This window comes from Sitophilus oryzae, unplaced genomic scaffold, assembly GCF_002938485.1.
Source record: "Sitophilus oryzae breed Bouriz unplaced genomic scaffold, Soryzae_2.0 scaffold_771_pilon_pilon, whole genome shotgun sequence".
Classification (NCBI taxonomy): Eukaryota; Metazoa; Arthropoda; class Insecta; order Coleoptera; family Curculionidae; genus Sitophilus; species Sitophilus oryzae.
In genome coordinates this window covers 899,261-919,059 of record NW_022147386.1, presented here as the reverse complement: position 1 = coordinate 919,059, position 19,799 = coordinate 899,261, and the positions used below count along the sequence as shown (strand labels likewise).

The window sequence follows — 19,799 nt, the reverse complement described above, 5'->3', positions numbered from 1 at the left end:
TAGCGAATATCTTCAAAACCGCTAAAAATTTCGGAATGATAGAGTGTAAAATAGAAAAACAGAGGAGTTTAGATTCTCAAAAAATAATCATAAATAATTCAGATGTCATATGTCCGATATTTTGTGCCAAATACACGTGGGCATTTAAGTGTAGTGCTATCAAGAATCGCAGTGAAATGAAGTGTTTTTAAGTGTAGAGCTGGAGTTTTATGTAAAGTGATAAAACGGCGCTTTAACCTATTAACATCGATCTGTTATCTATCGGAGTTTTTAAATCTTTCTAGTTGATGTGTCAACACTGGGCGTCGAACAGAGCTCCGTCACGTTTCACGTTCACTTTAAAGTAAACTTTTCGATTTTTAGGTTATTATCAACTACAAACGATGCAATTGATTGTAGTAAATTCATTTTTTTTGTAGTACTAATAATTAGCCAGAAAAAGTAAACAATTGAGCGCAATGTAATAAAGAGAAAAAATATTGTTTTAAGAAATGTCTAAAAATCTTCAAAATCGGTTGTAGTTTTATGTAGTAGCAAAAAAACTCAATTTAACACTTGTCAAACAACGTCAAATTTGACATCCTGTATACAATTATTAAACTCGATTTTTATCCGGCTTTCTCGCATTGCACATGAGCAAATTAATATAACTTCTTATTTTGTTATTTGGCTGTTTGTAAGCTCAAAATTAAGAATTCCTTACTTGCTATTTAATTTTATGTTATTTTGCTGTACGAACCCTACCTTTAATATACAACTTTTAACAAGAAGCATTTCAATTTCAATATTCTATTTGGCAAATTTCTAATATTTCGTCATTAATTTTTTCTTTTTTAGTTTAATAAATAGTATAACTCCAGAATAAAAAAGTATACAAATTGCCAAAAAATACCAATAAAAAAATTATGATATTTTCTAGTTTACGTAATTAATGCAAATTCGTATCTTTTATAAGTTTTTAATTAACTTTTCCTTCGCCAATGTATTTATATACCTCTCATACCCCCTCAACCAACCCCACTCCAAACGTTAATTACGGAGCTTCTACAAACAAAACCCCGTTTTTTATCCCCGTAACGCAAACTAGGTTTAATTTCTTGCCTAAACTAGCAAAATTAAAAACAAGCAGCCAGAGTTAACGCCACCGCTGCCATTTATGTCTACACAGGGTGTCTGTCTGTGGGATGTATTTTAATTAAGGCAATTAAAACTGTATTTAGTGCAAGTTTTAAACTTTTGCTCGTATTAATGGAAATGAGGATATTTGACTACAACATTTTAAATATATTAATCAGATTGTCACTATTAAAAATATTTTCCAATGGTGAACAATACCATCATGGATACCATCCTGGCAAGCGAAACCTTGGGTCGGCGTTTTCATGTATAGGAGTGAATTGCTATGCCAATCTAGTAAGTCGAAGAGAGTAAAAATGCGACGTATTGATTACATAACCACTTAATCCGACGCTAGATCGCATGCGCTTGGGAAAATACTTGCTCTTCTCTCTTTATTCAGTACATATTTTACTAAGCTTGTTGACCGTACTCTTCGTACACACGAAAATCGGCACTCAAGACCAGAAATGTCGACCCTAGTATATGAACAAAAACTATACAAAACGAAATATTAAAAATATACAAACTCGACATACAAACTAAGTGCGTTTAGCAAAATGAGAGGTATTTATTCATCTACACACATTTTATGGATTACTGAAGATCCTAAAACTGAGCCAATGAATATATCAATTCTTGAAAAAATGATCATATTAAGTTTTTGATTAAATCAGGGTACATCCACACCATCCTAGAAAAAGCGGATCGGCCTATCGGCGTAACGACCTTGAATCGATTTCCAGCAATTCTATTGGTTGAAATTTTTCAAAAATTTCAGCCAATAGAGTTGCTGGAAATCGATACAAGGTCATTCTCCTTCCTTTCTTGAGAAGCTGATACATGTTTACGTATTAGGCAAACGGATTGAAATATAAATAAGGAAGGATGAGTCAATATTTTTAATTTTTTAAAAAGTCCCGGCAATGAGTTCTGCTGTTTAGTCCCAGTGAATATCGAACAGCTTTCTTCTGAAGCATGAAAATGCGGTCAAATTGAGTCGCACAACACGTACCCCAGAATGGAAGGGCATACCTGAGGTGCGAGGTGCTTTTGAAGTCGTAGAAGGCTCTCCGCAGAAAAGAATGACCTGAAAGCTGAAAGATCTGCATCAACTTCAGTTGAACCAATACCATAGGCGTTGTGGAAGCGGTAGTACAACTTACGCAAGGAGTCCAGGTCACTAGCATCAATTTGATGCTGGTACTAGTGTGTCCTTCAAAACACACACTGGATGGTTGGTCGTGAAGATAGACAAGGAATAACCTAAGAGATTTCAAAATGGAGGGGTCCCTCAACCTGGCCAACACGTAACGTCCATTTACCGCATCTGAGTCCTGAGAGAGCCGTACTATAGGTGGAATCATCGGGTCCATAACTACCAAATCATCTCTCTTTGTACTTCCCTGCACAATAATTTCTGTATTTTCCATCGCTAGGGACTTGCAAGCAGCTATAGCCTCCCTGTCAGAACCAATCTTAATAGTTCTTACCTCCCTTGGCATAGTTGCCAGTGGTGGGTCAAGTAAGTGAGGTAGCTTGCGGTTCTCAGTGATGTTTATTTTGAGATTTTAAGCAGGTTCAGCCGAAGAAGTTAACGAAGCTTGGTTTAAGGATGTTAAGGTTGAATCTATTATGGTTCCCGGCGGCCACATATTTATGTTCTTAAGCTGCACTAAGTGACACCTCTTTTGCACTCCAATTTTATCCAGTATTATGATCCATAATCTGTATTTCACTGACTTTTGTGTGTTTTAATATCATACTCTAAATTAATGAGTAAAAATTATATCGCCATTAACGACGCAATTGCCAAGTTTCCAGAATCCTCACTTTTAAAATATGCAACGTCGCAATGAGATTCAGGAAGGACCGCAACTTGATATACGACGACGCTAACGACAATGCAACTTTGTTTTGGTTTTTGCTCTGTCTCTTTTTGTAATATATTATTTTTGAATTACCGCTGCGCTTTTTTGGTCGGTGAGTTTTTAGACTAATGGAATACGGTTTAAGCTCGGCTATGTTGAAACAAAATTCTTGGAGTAATTTAAAATAATTCTTCAGACTGTTCATTTCAGAATAGTTTTCAGATTATCAGTTATTTGAAAATCAATTCATTCTTTAAGGTTTTGTACCTCAAAAGGAAATATCGGAACCCTTATAGGATCATTGTGTTGTCTATTCGTCTGTCTGTCTGTCAAAACCGTTATCCTAACTTATCTCGGGAACGCGTGGAGCTATCAATTGAAGATACGGCCATTTATGCCACAAAAAACGTATATTTCGACATCCTCAAGGGAATCAAAATTTATAGGGCATTTTTTGCTGACCTACAACTATGAAATTTGGCAAGTAATAATGTCTTATACTACAAGTATAGATAAAAATCTGAAAACATTTGTAGTTAAAACATAAAAGATATAGTCTTTATACGGAACCCTCGGTGGACAACTCCGACTCGCATTTGTCTATTTTTTTTAATAATAATAGCAGAAATTTTCTACTAAAAATCTAGTTAGTTATTGAAAGTCCAAATAATTATACGTCTATAACTTTCAAAAATATGTGGATCAGAACAAGATAGGTTATGAAAATGTTCTTTTAGTTATTTTCAAACGATCTAACATCCAGTAATAATTATGCTTAAAACTGATTCTCTACTTTAAATAATTTATATAGGTAAATATTAATACTGCTGAGGTTATCAAACCGAAAGGTTATTAAGAATTTTAAATAACTCCCTTATTATACTTTCCAGAAAGATCGTTAATATAGAAATCTTGTTTTAGAAATCCGTCAGTAAATTATGAATGAGATCGGTAGGGATTAAAAGGGGATGTTTATTAGGTTCACGAAGAATTTCGAGGATATGCTTCTGGGGCTTGAATCATTTTTGAGAGGTTTAGTGAAGAATCTCATTAAAAGAGTTAAATAAAAATCACAAAAGGTAAATAAATTTTTATTTTTTTATTTTATTTTTTACTGTACAACAAAGGAACTATTAGTATTATACAGGGCGAGTCTTAAATAAGTGCAAATATTTTTAAAAGTAGTATATTTCGACCCCGAAAACACGATTATGAAGATTTTTCCGCGAAAAATTTTTTTTGAAAATTTGGAATTTTTTGAAAAATATTTTAGATTTTTTTTTAGTTTTTAGTTAAATAACACAATTTATTTTGGAGCCTTTCGTGATTTCCAGAAACAAAAAAAACAAAAAGACACTAGTTCCAATCTATTAAAAACTGTTACCATTAATTACGAACGTTATTCTACAAAAAATACTTTGTTTCTATTAGTAGCAATATACCCAGGTTTTTTTCAATAAATAAGTAGTAGTATATTAAGTTAACGTCATTTTTTACTATTCAGACTAATCTGAACGGGGCCTACCTTTTTTTACGCGGAATCAGAACCGCGGTCCTCAACCATATCATTGTCAATGGCCTACCGACTTGACGAGTGTCTAAATCGACGCTTATAAGATATCCGATCTAATACGGCCTTAAACCGGCCCTAATGAGCAGTGTATATACACAATATTTATAAATTACTCATACGAGTATACTAAAACATTCCATCATACGCTTTAAACATTTATTATTAATCTATTTGTTACTACTTTCCAATTAAACTAAAATTTTAATTATACAAAATATGGAGCAATACGTAGCAACGTATTACAAAATAATATTAAATAAATTTTACTTTATTTGATTATTAAGTTCTCTTTTGTGATACTATTTAACTTTTGTATAATTGAAACATGTTATTTTATTTAATAATTCGCAGTCAGTCTAACATTTGTAATACTGCAATTCTACAATATTGAAATTTATAATTAACTTAAATCAGTTATTGAATGTGAAATTAAATTATTTCATTTTTAAAATAATAAAGGTACTGAAATAATAATTGTATGTCGAAATTTTACATTATTCATTTATAAATGTTATTAATTCTCCATATTTTATTTTAAAATATTTTTTATTACTTTATATTTGTAAAGTTTGAACTGATGTATTTAATTTTTAAACATATATTATAACTTGCGGTTTGTAACGAAAATTTGACACAAAGTAATTATTAATTATTTTAAATTAATGTTTAATTATTGAATCGTTTTATTTCCTCGATATCTAATTACATATGTAAGCAAAATAAAACATTTCTTTACTTTTTTCATTAACACTAATTACTATTTGAAACACATCAGTCTGCATTAGTTTTTAATTTGAGGATTACCAGACATTTATCTCTAATCATTGTTTTTTCCTCTTTATTGGAGTAGCAAGCTGAAAATTTATTTAAACGTGTTCCTAACATCGTTTCTATAAGATATATTGAAGTTAATATATCTATGTTCAGGTACCAACCACTTAAGAAGTTTTAAGAATAATGAATGAATGACCGTAACTGAATTTTAATACCGTAACAGCTGATTTTGACAATATTTTCTCCAATTTTGTTCCATCGGTGGATGACATATTTTGTCTGGGTGACTTTAACATTAATTTACTTAGTTTAAATAATCCGTTAATTCCGTTATTTGAGAATTCAAATTTAGTTTAAATTATAGAAGAGCCTACTAGGGTCTCTGCAAATGCGATTACCTTATTGGATGCAATTTTTGTGACAAATTAATCACTTATAGCAAAATGTGGAGTCATGTCAGCAGATAATATATCTGATCATAAACGTATATATTGTAGTATAAATATACATAAGCCCTTGGTCACACCTAAGCTTCTTAAATATCGTTGTTTCAAAAATTTTAATTATAATAATTTTTTGCACTCGCTGCATTCTCTACCTTGGGATGATATTCTGTATACGAATAACATTGATAATTAAATTGAATTTTTTAATGAACTTATAATAAGTCTCTTCGATCTACATGCCCCGATAAAAGAATCTAGAATAACAAAACCCAGAGCGCCCTGGTTAACTTCTGATATAAAAATATTTATGAAACAACGAGACACTGCCTTGCAAAAATATAAGAAATCCAAACTTAGTGAAGATTGGACCCACTATAAATTTTTGAGAAATTTTACTCTCTCTGCCATCAGACGAGAGAAGAAAAAATATTTGGACTCTTTATATAGAGAGAAAAATACAAGGCGATTATGGTCTGGAATGAGAAGTTTCAATATATGCTCGGAAAAACATAAAAACAATATTCCTCCGTCCTTGTCTGACCCTAATGAATTGTGTAATTTCTTTTCTTCGTACCTCCGAAATATGTCAAATTGTGATACAAAAACTGAGTATTACAGAAAAAATATTTTCAGTGGTAATTTACAATTTTCGTTTAGACTTGCTAAAGTATCTGAAATAAATGAAATTTTGAATAGCATAAAGACTAACGCAACTGGTGAAGACAAGATTACGCCGCTGATGTTAAAATATTGCAGTCCATATATAGACAAGTATATTACGCACATAATTAATTGTTGCTTGGAACGCAATTACTTTCCGAATAAATGGAAGATATCTATAGGAATACCCCTGTCTAAAGTTACTAGTCCGACGACATACAACGATCTACGGATAATAAGTATTCTACCGGCACTGTCAAAAATATATGAGAAAATTTTATACAGTCAAATGTATGATTATTTTATTACTAATGAAATTATTCCTCATAGTCAGTGTGGTTTTCGAAAACATTTTGGAACAACAATGGCTTTAGCGAATGTTGTTGATGATATCATCAGAGCTTGAGACAAAAGTCTTGCTAGCATATTGATACTGTTAGATTTTTCAAAGGCTTTTGATACAATAAACGATGCACTTCTCTTATCTAAATTACATTTCTATGGCTTTTGTACTGAATCGCATTTCTTAATTGAGTCTTATTTATCCAACAGATTTTTGACTGTTTTTTTTAAATAATAAATATTCCAACAAAATTAGGCTGCACTCTGGTGTACCACAGAACTCTGTCTTGGGTCCGTTGCTGTTCCTTGTTTATACATCTGACATATTAAAGTCTTTACTGCATTGTAAGGTACAAGCATTTGCGGATGACACTCAACTGTATAGTTGCTTTGAGATGGATGACTATCTGGAAACTGAAGTAAATATAATAAAGATTTAGAGATCTTAAGCCAACTTGCCAAAGGTCACAATTTGGTACTGAATAGTTCTAAATGTTACATTTTACTTTTGGAAGCAGCAACAAAATTAATTTCTTGAAAACAATCTTAATATAACAATAGACAATGGAAAGCTAACTTTTGTTAACAGTTCAAAAAATTTAGGATTACTTTTGGATGTGGAACTTAGATTTAAGGAGCATTTGAAAAAACTATTACAACGAGCATACCTTGCTTTAAAGCTGTTATACAACAACAAACATATTCTAAATGTATACCTAAAGAAAAATCTTTGTGAATCGCTTGTAATGTCTCACTTTAACTATGGCGATTTTATTTATGGTTTTTTTCTGGATCTAGAGAGTAGGTTGCGCATTCAAAAGGTGCAAAATGCCTGTGTTCGTTTTGTTTTTAATATAAGAAAGTTTGATCATGTGACTCCCTTTTTTAAAGAACTTAATTGGCTAAAAATGGACTCGCGTAGAACTTTACACTTGTGTACATTTGTTGTGAAAATAATTAACAACCCCGCTGCTCCCCTATCTATTAAAGAGCGTTTAATTTTCAGACGTGACATACACGAAGTTAATATTAGGAATGGAGGTGAGTTGACGATGCCTCATCATCGGACAACCATTTTTCAGCGCGGGTTTTCATATAACGTCGTTAAGGGGTATAACTAGTTACCAACAGAATTGTTGAATTTGGGTGAGAATGCGTTTAAGCATAAATACAGAGAGTATCTTTTAATGCATTCGTGATTTTTCATATTTTTCTTTTTTTTTATACTTTACTTTGGCATTGTACATTTAAAACTTTTTTTAAGGCAATTTGTAAAACATTATATTTAATTATTGAGTTTGCATGTTCTGGTTAAGTTGAGTAGCTATTGCAGCTAGACTACGCCAGACTTGCAATTTCGTTACCGTCTTACGTATATTTTTTTTCTGTAAAATAAAGGCAATTTATTAATAAAAGTACCGTATGATCGAAAGAAAATGGCGTTCAGTTGGCTGGGAAATGACGATCGATGACATTTTCCATATAAATTTACATATAAAATGACAACGATCTTTATTTCATAGCTATTGCTGACTCCGTTTTTTTTTCGATTATACTGTAGTATTGGTGACATGGTACACAGACAGCACTCCTTAAAGTGTCTAAAATGATATTGCTTACGGGTTAGATCAGTCCAATCCGACTGTTTTGGTACTTTTAGATCAAAAAAAATATTTCATTAAGTTTAATTATTGATATATATAATTGACATAGTTTACAGAAGATTGCTATGAGTGGCAGTTTCCAGTGTTCTAAACTTCAAACAGAAACAGGTGTGCCTCAGGTCAGCATTCTCGGTCCACTATTGTTCTCGTTATTTATATTTGATATTCAGAGAACTTACTATCTATATACGATATACTTATTAATTTATCAGTATACTTCTTTTATTTAATTAATATAAAAAGTATTAATAAACCTAAGCATACTTTTTGTCAAAAAATATACTATCTACATCTAGATGTCATTGTCATTTAAATTCCTACTACTTCAAGTCCATTCCATTTCTTATCCGGGCAACATCTGTTTTATTACAAATTGTAGCGATGAACCCTCGTACAGCTAATAGCAAGGAAAAGGCAGACGTTACGAAGGAACGTGTAATAGATATCCTCGGGAGATCGTTTCATCATGGAGGACCGTGTCCGTTGTCAACTCACCCTCGCATCCATCAGAGAAAACTGTCATTAGGCGGTTTAAACTTGTTTTATTGGATTAAAAATGATAACTATACATATAAGATATGTTCACTATCTTTTCTTCACTTTTTATCATTATAAAATAAATATATAAATATATCAATCGAAGTTGCCGTACACGTCATTAACATATTTGTACATTGTATCATTTGTCAAAAGACAATGTAAAAAAGTAGATTTTGACGTTTTTTCTTCGGCAATTTTGACGGCATGCAAATCACGTTGTTGAAAAAATCCTGTGTATTTTGCCTTTGAAAAAATCTACAAAATAAAAAAGTTATTTTTTGTAAACACCACTGCCTAGAATCCAAACGTAAACTAGCTTGCTAGTGGCTTTTTACTAGTAAAACATAATTATTGACTAACCGACAAAAATTCTCAATATTCCAGATTATTGTCAAAATCCAAAAAACAAAAAAAACTATTAAAAATGTCTAAATATACGAATAAAACTTTATTTTTTAGCAGATTTAGTTATCAAAAATGGTTGATGTCTGTTAAAATGACATTACATGAAATCAATCTTCAAACGCTTAAATTTACTGTATATGATTTTTTTGTTATTTTAATCTTTAATATACATTATGTAGTGTTCTAGAAAAATATAATTAAATAAAAAATTACAGAAGCGATAGCCATGCATTACTAACTTCTACAGATGTCTGAGCAATACATTTATTTTTATGAGATTGGATTATAAAAGTCTCTTCTATTTTTCATTTAGATTTATACATCTATTGTGCTGGTTATGTTAAAAGGCATTGTTAAAATCTACCGTGTCCTGTATCTCATGAATGTTTTTAACTTGAACATTTAAATGTCTCGATGTTTCACCAATATAACATTTCATGGTTAAAATTAATTTGAGAAAAGCTGAAATAAAAATAAATTAATAATAATAAAATAAAATTGTTATTAATAATGTGAGAAATTTCATATATTTTTTATTTGAATCTTTCTACTATCTGTCAAGAAAAGATTTGAGTGAAATCGGTATCACGAAAATATAAGTATTTTCGTGAACAAACCTCAGAAACAAGTGAAACAATAACTGGCTCCAAGAAAGTTACTAAAACATGTAAATATACAGGGTGTTTTTCAAAAGTGGTTTACCCCTATCTTTTTCTTTTTACAGTGCCACACTCTATATAGAGCGTCGGCTACCTCTCGCATGTACTGTGATGTGTGTCATCAGTGTTTCACAAGTACACGGGACCTACAGTTTATCGCCGAATCCGAACGGCACTATTTGAGAGGCTGTACAAGGCAAATATACTCAAGGTGGTTTGCCATTGCCTTCCTAGAGGTGGCAGCTCGTTGGTCGCTCTATTTAGATTAATAAATATTTTTATTTAAATAAATAAAGCGACCGTACTGGCTGGGAATCGAACCCTGTACCTTCCGCTCCGCAGATCGACACACTAACGCTGGAGCTACGGCCGGCCACACTTTCATTTCACCCCTATAACATTTTTTTATTTCTTCAAATAAAAAAAATATTTGGTATGTGAGTATATGACATAAACAGGGATTGGTTGACATATTCAGCTTGTTTAAGATACTTCCTGTTTCACTGGAAAAAAATATAGCTTTTGATTTTTAAATGAATGCTAGAAAATGCCATTTTGAATAGAATAATTGCATCATATGGCAACTTTTGACATTTTCAATTAAAATAAAATAATATTTTAAATTTCTAGACTGCCATGACTGTGTTAAAACCACTAATTTTATATCTAGGAGCCTTAGCAATATAGAGATGGTTATCTAATCTTTTTCATGTTTTTTTTACTGGTTCAAAGATCTCCAAATCGTATTTTTAATCAAATTCAAATTTTTTATTTAACTAAATTACAAATTAATACATATTATTAATAAATGTGTGTTGTGTCTAAAGGGGTCCCACCGCGTTTAAAAAACCGATAAAGACAAAAAGTGTCAGAGTGGTGATAGAACAAAAACAAAATAAAAATAAATGAAACTACAAAACTAAAATTAAATTAAATTAAATTACATAATAAAAAAAATAAATAAAGTGAAAACATTATTTATTAGGGATGAACGGATAAGCAGAGAGGCAGGTTAGATAGGCAACAGATTACACTCCGGAAGTCACGACATAACAGAAGAACAAAAATCTCGCAAACAAGTAAAAGAAATTATAATTTTTGCGAATTTAGTAAATTGCCTTTAATGTGTTTTTTATAATCTGCAAATAATTTAAATTTAAAGTTATTAGAAATATTATTTTTCATTTATTAATGACGCGGTGAAATTGAAAGATTTTTATTATGATTTGGTATTTGGCAAATTTGGTACTAGTACTTGGTATTTCGAGTCAAATTGTCGTGGCAATCTAGATTGAAATTTAAAACACTATTTTTGAAAGTGACTGAAAATGTCAAAAGTTGACATATGATACTTCTAATATTCGCCATTCTATTCAGAATGTCATTTTCTATCAAATAACGTAAAAAATACCGAGAATTCCATTTAAAAATAGAAACTTGTAATGATTTCCGATGAAACAAAAAAATATTTTAGAAAAAAATATTATCTGAAGAATTAAAAATGTTATAGGGGTGATCCACTTTTAAAAACCACCCGGTATATATCTACCTATTTAATCATAAACTGATTTCCTTTTTTCTTTACTGCAGATAAAATAAAACAGCGACGCCCCAAAGCAAAATGGTCGTAATATTGTTATTTACCCCGTCGACAACGTTCCGTGTTTTTTTTTGTTTCGCTAACGTAGTTATTTCGCTTTTTAATCGTTTTATTTGCTGCGGCCCCATTTTAAAAGTAAAGCTTCGGCCTGCGCCGGCATCAGCAGCGGGGCGAATTTAAATTAAAACGTCGAGAAGGATGGTTCCGCAAATATTTATCCTGCCGTCGTCAGGAGAAGAAAAATTAATACGCAGGTTATGTTTCCTCGCTTCCGAACAAATGTTTAAAATGGAAAAATTAATCTGGCAACGTGGATAAATTCAGATCTAGATATGGAACAGTATTCGATAAAAAAACATCGATTAGTCCAACGGGGCAGTTGCACCGTTTTGTGTAGCTTGTTTTATTGTTTTGATCTTTTTGATTCGATTAGGTTTGGGCATTTAAATATTTTTTTTTCTCTCAGGTTACTTCTAAATTTAATTATAAAACCAAGAAATAAATTTAACTTTATATATTCTACGTTTTTTTTTTATCTCAAAGGGTATTGAAGGTAGCTCGTCCGATTATCCGATAGTCGAGCAGCATTAAACGCGATCAACTCAGTAACCATCAATTCGAAGTTTTTCAAAGAATGCCTAGAGAAGTTGAACAAATTAGGCAAAGAAAATAAAGTCCTCCTACTCTGAGTGCCCGCTTACCAAAGGATAGAAGGTAATAAAAAAGCAAATGATCTAGCTAGAAAAGGAAGCACTGCACTAACTGGACTAGAACCGTTCTGTTTTCCAAGCGGAAACCAACTAAAGGCGGAACTGAGGAACCCGGAAGACTCAATCCGTAATCTGGAATGGGAGTCTTCCAACTGTCTAAGATACTCGAAAAAGTTCCTCAGAACTTACGACTGAGAAAAATCAAAGATTTTCCTTCATTTAAGTAAAAACAATCCTCGGATTGTCGCGGGATTTCTAACAGAACACTGTCTCCTCAACGAACACAGCAGTAGGCTGAAGCTGAAGAACAACGGCGAATGCAGATTCTGTGGGGAAAGACCAGAATACCTTATCACTAAGTGTGCCGAGACGACGACCTGTTCGCGCCATGAACTTTGGTACAGCTGACGTCGAGGATGGACAGCTGGCCTCTGTGGAACCGTCTCAGATACTGGCTTTTGTTAAAGCCCTGAGACTGTATGATGAGTTATAACTCGTTATAACTCAAGAAAGGGGAACACACAATAGGTCTGTAAGGTCGCGGTGATTAAAAGGTCGCTCTCCTTAACATTCTACATTCTAAGTTCTTTATCTCAAAGGGTACTGAAGGTAGCTCGTCACTTCGATTTTCTTAAAGTTCTCCTTCTGATTAATTTTTACCAACGCAAAATAAATCAATATAATATGCAAAAATCAATATACTGATACAATAGACACCAGATGATTGCACTAGTAATACATAGCGTGTACTACAAAAAGATATCAATGTCTTTAGATGTTAATGATAATACATAAGGTCATTAACAACTGTATTCATAATACCTTCTGATTAACTACTAAAATAAAATATTCAAAATATTGATATGATGCCCGATGAGAGAGATTGCTAGCCCCTAATAAAAGTTCTTGATAGCTACAGATGTAGATGATCGTATACCATTAGGAGGATTCAAAACTTTTTTCTGATTAACTTCTTCTTCTTCCTGTGCCTTGTGCTTAGCCGCACGTTGGTGATTGTCTGTAGTCTTCATACAATGTGTAGAGTGCCGTTTTCGGCTCTTCGAAATATGGTGGCTGCGTCGCTGATGTTACACCAGTCCCGTATGTTTCTTAGCCAGGAATGTTGTTTTCTTCCTGGGCCTCGCCGTCCCTCTATTTTTCCTTGTAGAATCAGCTTAGGAATGTAATATTTGTCTCCTCTAAGGACATGGCCGAGGTATGAGACTTCTGATTAACAACAAATGTCAAATAAGTCAAAATACTGACACAATAGGTCATAATATAATGATAAAATATAGATGTCAGAATATGATAAATCAGATGTTACGATAAGAAGCCCTCCATGTTTTCAGATGTGCAGGATCATATACCATTAAGGGAACTATGCTATTGAGAACCTATTTTCGGTAACTACTAATATAAAATAGTCCAAATATTGATACAATAAGTTACTTAATGAGGTAATTACCATAATATTTCATACTCAAGTACTACAAGAAGTCCTCGTCTTCAGATCTGGGGAACCATATACCAATAAGAGAATGACTGTATTAGAAACTATTTTTTTACTGGAATTTATATTGTTTTATTTATTTTATTTCAAACAAATGTTTAAAATGGAAAAGTTAATATGAAAACTTGGATCAATCTAGACTTAGATATACTTGTAGAACAACATTCGAAAAAAAACATCGTTTAGCGCAGCGGGGCAATTGCGCTAAACGAATTTTTGCGTGGTTTGTTTTCTTGTTTTGATGTTTTTGTTTCGATTTGGTTTGGACATTTCAATACCTTTTCTCTCAGGTTCTAAATTTAATTAATTGTCTGCCATTATTTTCTGTTCGTAATTAGACATGCAAGAATTACCTATAGTCCAGTAAATAAGGACACGATAAGGACTCAAGTCTCGGTGTAATTCATCGACTTTGACTTTTTAGGCAGATTGTGTACCTTTTGGGGAATAGTTTTAGGGGTAAAAATTAACACCATGTTCGGCCAGCTTTGACTGAACAAATGGCGTTAAATGGCCTAAAAATCAGTTTTTCGTAAATATCTGCCAAAATATGAAATTTACAAAAAATTTCTTCAAACGATTTTTTGAAGAGCGCTACAATAGTAAATATATAATAGTATATAATGACACAACAGACAATTCGCACTTGTAGTAGTTAAATGGCCTCCATGACTTCAGATGTAGATAATTATACAGGGTGTTTCAAAAAACATGTACCGTCTCTCTAAATAAGTCTTAGGATTCTTAGAAAAGTTAGTGGCGTACATGCTTTTTTTAGAAAAATATTACCCATATGCACGTTTCTGGTGAATATTATCTCGACACTTTTTTAGCATTAAAATATGTATAGCATTTAAAGTAACTTTTACCCTCAAAATTTCATTCGCATCGTTAAAAGTACTTTTTTTTTAAAGAGCATTATAATAAATCAAAAAAATATTAAGACTTTAACACCCTGTAGCTACGAAACGAATCAGAATCGGACCTATGTTGATATGAAAAATAAATCTTATTTTTACGTGAGGAATCTCTCCACGAGAGATAGCACACGTTTTTTGAAACACCCTGTGTACCATTAAGAGTACGGCTGTATTGAGAGTATCTTTTACTCATACACTTTTTAATAACAATAACTGAAAGTAGAGCTAATAAATCATGTTCTGTGTATTAAGTTTTTGAAAATAATCATCCAGGGGAAATCTATGCCGAAATGAGAAACCCGGTCCAACGGATGCGAATATCCGCCTTCTGGATATATGAAAATTTACAGTATTACCTGGTAAAATATTATCCTCCTCGTAGGTCAAAATAGACGTATAAATCTCCCTAGTATGACAGAACTAAAATGGGACGATATCCCGCGCGCCCCGAAATTTTATCGGGTTTTGGCCCTGCAACCGCGCAGAAAATTTATATAGATAGCGCTGCGGTTCGGATAAGCAAGAAAAAGGATTCCAGATTTATTTTCTATTATCGTCGGTTGTATTTCCGGTCAGTCGTCTATTTCGAATTAGAACGATTTTCGATCTATGAGTTTTGCAACCGGAATAATACCGATATATTTTTGTTTTTCCGTTCAACCGATATATGAATGGTCATAAAATGGACATCCTTAGAGTGGTTTCAGTTTTCCAAAAAAGATGTTTAAAGTTTTTCAAAAAAAATATTTCTAAATTTTGAACTGTCATCCTAAAATTAGAAATTAAAAAAAAACTTGTCTTGAAATAATATGTTTCTAATTTGCTTGCGGACCCGATCTGCGGACTTAGCCTGTCACGTACCAAACCTCTTGTATTTTTGTCGTTGAACTGGGCCTGTGGACTTGGCATGCCGATTAGATAATGATCTAATCGATAAACAAAATTCGATGTTTCTAGCTGTTTTTATGTACAGGGTTTGGTTGGTTTGCATCTGTAGCTCCTAGAATAAAAAAACTTCGGAATTTTGTTTAAGTGCAAACCTAAAGTATGTACAAGGATGTATTTCTGAAAAATATTTTAACTTTTACAGGGTGGCTCAAAAAAGTGTCAATGGATCAGGATGTTTTTTTTTAAACGGAACACCCTGTATATTATTGCATTTTTGGCTTCATATTACTTCATATTCACTTTACATAATTCTAAGATATTAGTAAATATATTTCGATATTTTTGGAGATGTTAATAAACAAATAAAATATTTTTTTTTCAGCCTTTCTTAAAAAAAATATTAAAAATATAAGAACCTGTCCTGAAATCAAAGCTATATTTGGTATTTACTTTAACGAATCACATGCACAATTTACGTTTCATAAAAACAAGAATCGTAACTGGAACTACCGGCGATAATTTGGTCGGACAATCACTTAAGGGACCAGTAAAAGAAATATACAGTTCTTTCACTTGTTTTTCAACGCTTTATGGCACTGGCGTAATTGGATTGATTATTTTACCAATAATATTAAGTTATCAATTCAATTCATATATACTATTTATTTAAGACTTTTTATTAATACCAATTTGATAATTTTAGAGCATATTTTAATTCCGATTTAATAATCAAATAATTAATAGTATGCAGACTGTTAACTGGACAGTTACTTATAGGGGAACAGAATGGCAAAACTGGCTATTGAGAACGCATGCATTTATAGGGTTTTCTGCCGAGTCGTCCCGTCGCGTCGTCTATCGACGAGCGGGCCGCGATTGCCATATTTCAACCATAAAGCTCTTGCTGCGAGTAATAAACAAATTAACAGCCTGTATAATACCGCATGATCGAAAATATTGGCGTCCAGTTGGCTTGGAAATAAATATCGATGATATTCCCCATATAATTTTACATATAAAATGACAGCGATATTCATTTCATAACCATCGCTGACGCCGTTTTTTCATCATATTGAGCAGAGACCAATATTTATTTGGAGTTGCATATAAGCACGATTTCGTTTTTTAGTCCGACATTTAATGGTTTATAGTCGGTAAATATTATTTTAACAGAAATATTAACGTGAAAATTAAATGCATTACAGATACTCCCGATTAAGCACAGAATAAATAAGTTTTTTTCTTGTAAATAACTTTCTTATCGTTTGCATTTTATGCCCATGATCTTTGCTTAGAGTCTAAATATTGGTGCCCGACTCTCTCTATGCCTTTACTACCAACAACTAATCAATTGTGATCCGTTTCAATTCTCACGACTCTTTTTACTGCTCGTTCAAATTTTATGGATCCGTGCTGGCCATGATTCAATTGAACGAACCGTATATTCTAAGCAGTGAATCGAATCTCACGATTCATTTTTAATACTCGTTCAAATAAACGACTCGTTTTCAATCTTTGCCCACCTCTACTTTACTCTTAATACTATGTTAAATGTAAGTGTTTTGAATTGGTTTGATCTGCTTTGGTTATTTATACAGGGTTGTTCACCACATACGGCACGGAGTATTGTAACTAAACGATTAGATTTTTACAAATTGTAAATTTTGGGTTCGTTGAAGGACTATTAGAGCTACAATTTAAAAATATTTTTACAAGATACAGAGTGTCCCAAATAAATAAAAAATATCAAAGTTGTATTTTTTTAAATGGAACCCCCTATATATTATTACATTTTTAGTTTCTACGATTAAAATAAAGGTAAATTTGATTAAGGTTTATTACACTTAAACCTTACCGTTTTTGAAATATTTTTAATTTTGTGAAATTGCATTATAAATTTTAAGGCTTCATTTCTCCAAGAGTATCAAAGTTTTTAATACTAAATATTTACTGAAGTTTATTTATTGATCAGTTATTGTGTTGCAATAATAAAAACTTTACTACCTTATACAGAGTGTCTAAAAATTTATTTTAAATAATTACTAGCTTTAAATGGCAATAACTTGTTTAATTTAAATGGAACACCCTGTATATATGTGAGAATCAGATACACAATTTAATTGTCTATCAAATTGTATTATACCATTTTTTACCTATCTCTTCAAGTTTCTATAGAAAATGCATTTTCTTGTAATTTAGAACTCATTTATCAATATACCCATGGAATACTAACATTTTAGATTATTTTTAAAGATGTACCAAATTTTCAAAGAGTACAAATACTAATGTTGTCGATATAGTTCGTTTATTTCATTAAAAAAAAAAAAAACCTGTTTAAATATTTGTTAAAGAGGACCAATTAATATGATTCCAGTATTCAAACTACATTAATTGACTGTTTGCGTTGATTAATAATAATTGCTCCAAAAACTAAAAAACTGAATTATGTATGTGTATTAGACAGTGCGGTAAAAAGTAACACCTTAAAAATGATATTTAATTTTTTGACAAATGCTTATTTATAACAACAGAGACGTTCATTTTCATAACTTATTATTATATTGATTACTGATTCAAATCCACATTTATTTAGAATAATTTATTAACGAACACAATTAAGCATGTAGTTAATTAGTATTTGGGCAGAAATACTGGTGGTATATTTAATTAATGGTATACTCTTTTATAAAGATTTAAATAGTTTTCTTTTTGCATACAAATGGGCTAGTAATATTATCGTTTTACTAAAAACGATAATATTACTAGCCCATGGTACAAAGAATACAAGGTATGATCGATAGCGGCTCCAATTTCGTTCAGTTCGCGCATACCACCTGTGACGTCACTAGGAAAATAATGAATAAATAAAAAATAAAGAAAGTTGACAGGAGATCTGCATTTTTGAGGTTATGGTTAAGAATTGTTTATTTTTAAGACTTTTTAGTTCGTTTAATTTAATAATTACTAAAACCAGCAGTTCCAAAAATATATTTAAAAATAATAATTATCTATTAACATGGATTTGGACGATAATAGGTAAAAATACTAAATTTATTTCTATATTCGGTATAAAATAATTGTTTATTAGGTTTTTAGTTTGCGATGTTTATGGTAAATAATTTTCATTTTTATTGCCTCTGAATTCACATGAGGACAGAGATGAGGATATCTATGGAAAAGTAACCACAAGAGGAATTGTTACATCATTTAAAAAATGTTGGGAAGTTTATTGTTTCCCATCCAAAAGTAGAAAATGCCAATGCAGATTAACGTATTGTAATTGTGATAGAAGTAATTCCAAGGGTGAAGTTTATTATAATTAGTGGAAGTAATACCAAGGGTGAAGTTTATTATAATTAGTGACCTGTGCTTCTTTTTATATGTAGATGTTTCTGGTTTTGAGAATAAATCGGTTGAACGACACCCAAAATTTAAAGGAAGTATTTGCATACCCAGAATATGCCCATCAAGGGTTATATAGCTCAAATTTCCTTTAATGGTACGGAATTATTCACTGCAAATTAACTTTTTAAGTGACTGAAATATTAAATAGTTTACAATATGGTATATCACTAAAAATATATTACTTTTAGGTACAATTAGGGCCCGATACATTTCAAAAAGTACAATATTATTTTATATTAAATGAGGTATTGTACTAACAATTAATTTATATTAATAACGGAGAATAAAAAAAAACAGAATAAATAGTTCTTTTTTTTATACTACAAAAATAAACTATAGAACACAACAGTATTTAAAAAAATAAATAAAAAGTGATGTTCCGGCCGAGATTCGAACTCCGGTCTCTCGCTTCCTAGCCCGACTCCTTATGCACTGCTCCACAGTAACTTGCTTAGCGATAATTCAATGACGGTATATAAACAAAAAAAACAGGTTGATAACAATATCTTGACGATTTGAACCGGCGCGCGGAGCGTGCTGACCAATAGCGCCTGTTATCACCTGTGACGTAGCGACCAACCTGCGCAATATCATACCTTGTATTCTTTGTACCATGTTACTAGCCTGTACATTTTGTACATTTGTTGTTGTAAAAACAATCTAAAATGTCAATTTTCCATAGGTATATTGATAAATGAGGTCTAAATTATAAG

General features: G+C 31.7%; 1 protein-coding gene across 4 annotated transcripts in view; it reads left to right on the top strand.

The window, feature by feature from the left end:
• Positions 1–19,799, top strand: part of LOC115888487 (flocculation protein FLO11) — a 244,885-nt gene that overhangs the window by 112,386 nt on the left and 112,700 nt on the right. The window lies entirely within an intron of this gene.